This window comes from Symphodus melops, assembly GCF_947650265.1.
Source record: "Symphodus melops genome assembly, chromosome: 22".
Classification (NCBI taxonomy): Eukaryota; Metazoa; Chordata; class Actinopteri; order Labriformes; family Labridae; genus Symphodus; species Symphodus melops.
The window spans coordinates 505,999-508,889 of NC_136712.1; the positions used below are offsets into that span (position 1 = coordinate 505,999).

At 29.1% G+C, this 2,891-nt stretch overlaps 1 long non-coding RNA gene across 1 annotated transcript; it reads left to right on the plus strand.

Annotated features, from left to right (window-relative positions):
- Nucleotides 1-244: 244 nt before the first annotated feature.
- Nucleotides 245-1,612, plus strand: LOC306817736. The gene is made up of 2 exons (XR_013778060.1): nt 245-361; nt 1,440-1,612. It is a non-coding gene; the product is annotated as an uncharacterized lncRNA (long non-coding RNA).
- The last annotated feature ends 1,279 nt before the right edge of the window (nt 1,613-2,891 follow it).

The window sequence follows — 2,891 nt, forward strand, 5'->3', positions numbered from 1 at the left end:
CCTATGTCGAAAAAATTAAAAAACGACATACAAACCTATGTCGAAAAATATGAAAAACGACATACATACCCATGTCGAAAAATATAAAAAAACGACATACATACCATTGTCGAAAAAAGCGAAAAAACAGACATACATACCTATGTAGAAAAACATAAAAAACGACATACATAAGCATGTCGAAAAATGTAAAAAACGACATACATAAGCATGTCGAAAAAAGTTTAAAAAACGACATACATACCTATGTCGAAAAAATTAAAAAACGACATACAAACCTATGTCGAAAAATATGAAAAACGACATACATACCCATGTCGAAAAATATAAAAAAACGACATACATAAGCATGTCGAAAAAAGTTTAAAAAACGACATACATACCCATGTCGAAAAAATTAAAAAACGACATACAACCCTATGTCGAAAAATATGAAAAACGACATACATACCCATGTCGAAAAATATAAAAAAACGACATACATACCATTGTCGAAAAAAGTAAAAAAACAGACATACATACCTATGTAGAAAAACATAAAAAACGACATACATAAGCATGTCGAAAAATGTAAAAAACGACATACATAAGCATGTCGAAAAAATTAAAAAACGACATACAAACCTATGTCGAAAAATATGAAAAACGACATACATACCCATGTCGAGAAATTTAAAAAAACGACATACATGCCTATGTCAAAAAATTTAAAAAAACGACATACATAAGCATGTCGAAAAATATGAAAAACGACATACATACCCATGTCGAAAAATATAAAAAAACGAGATACATACCATTGTCGAAAAAAGTAAAAAAAACAGACATACATACCTATGTAGAAAAACATAAAAAACGACATACATACGCATGTCGAAAAATGTAAAAAACGACATACAAACCTATGTCGAAAAATATGAAAAACGACATACATACCCATGTCGAAAAATATAAAAAAACGACATACATGCCGTTGTCGAAAAAAGTAAAAAAAACAGACATACATACCTATGTAGAAAAACATAAAAAAAGACATACATACGCATGTTGAAAAATGTAAAAAACGACATACATAAGCATGTCGAAAAATGTAAAAAACGACACACATAAGCATGTCGAAAAAAGTTAAAAAAACGACATACATACCTATGTCGAAAAAATTATAAAACGACATACAAACCTATGTCGAAAAATATGAAAAACGACATACATACCCATGTCGAAAAATATAAAAAAACGACATACATACCATTGTCGAAAAAAAGTAAAAAAACAGACATACATACCTATGTAGAAAAACATAAAAAATGACATACATACGCATGTCGAAAAATGCAAAAAACGACATACATAAGCATGTTGAAAAAAGTAAAAAAACGACATGCATACCCATGTTGAAAAAAGTAAAAAAACGACATACATACCCATGTTGAAAAAAGTAAAAAAACGACATACATACCTATGTCGAAAAAATTTAAAAACGACACATACATACCCATGTCTAAAAAAGTAAAAAAACGACATACATACCCATGTCGAAAAATGTAAAAAACGACATACATACCCATGTCGAAAAAACTTAAAAAACGACATACATACCCATGTCGAAAAATATGAAAATCGACATACATACCCATGTCGAGAAATTTAAAAAAACGACATACATGCCTATGTCACAAAATTTAAAAAAACGACATACCTACACATGTCGAAAAATATAAAAAAACGACATACATACCGGTGTCGAAAAAAGTAAAAAAACAGACATACATACCTATGTAGAAAAATATAAAAAACGACATACATACGCATGTCGAAAAATGTAAAAAACGACATACATACCCATGTCGAAAAATGTCAAAAACGACATACATACCCATGTCGAAAAAACTTAAAAAACGACATACATACCCATGTCGAAAAATATGAAAAACGACATACATACCCATGTCGAGAAATTTAAAAAAACGACATACATGCCTATGTCAAAAAATTTAAAAAAACGACATACCTACACATGTCGAAAAATATAAAAAAACGACATACATACCGGTGTCGAAAAAAGTAAAAAAACAGACATACATACCTATGTAGAAAAATATAAAAAACGACATACATACGCATGTCGAAAAATGTAAAAAACGACATACATACCCATGTCGAAAAATGTAAAAAACGACATACATAAGCATGTCGAAAAAAGTTTAAAAAACGACATACATACCTATGTCGAAAAAATTAAAAAACGACATACAACCCTATGTCGAAAAATATGAAAAACGACATACATACCCATGTCGAAAAATATAAAAAAACGACATACATACCATTGTCGAAAAAAGTAAAAAAACAGACATACATACCTATGTAGAAAAACATAAAAAACGACATACATAAGCATGTCGAAAAAATTAAAAAACGACATACAAACCTATGTCGAAAAATATGAAAAACGACATACATACCCATGTCGAGAAATTTAAAAAAACCACATACATGCCTATGTCAAAAAATTTAAAAAAACGACATACATAAGCATGTCGAAAAATGTAAAAAACGACATACATAAGCATGTCGAAAAAATTAAAAAACGACATACAAACCTATGTCGAAAAATATGAAAAACGACATACATACCCATGTCGAGAAATTTAAAAAAACGACATACATGCCTATGTCAAAAAATTAAAAAAAACGACATACATACCTATGTAGAAAAACATAAAAAACGACATACATACGCATGTCGAAAAATGTAAAAAACGACATACAAACCTATGTCGAAAAATATGAAAAACGACATACATACCCATGTCGAAAAATATAAAAAAACGACATACATGCCGTTGTCGAAAAAAGTAAAAAAACAGACATACATACCTATGTAGAAA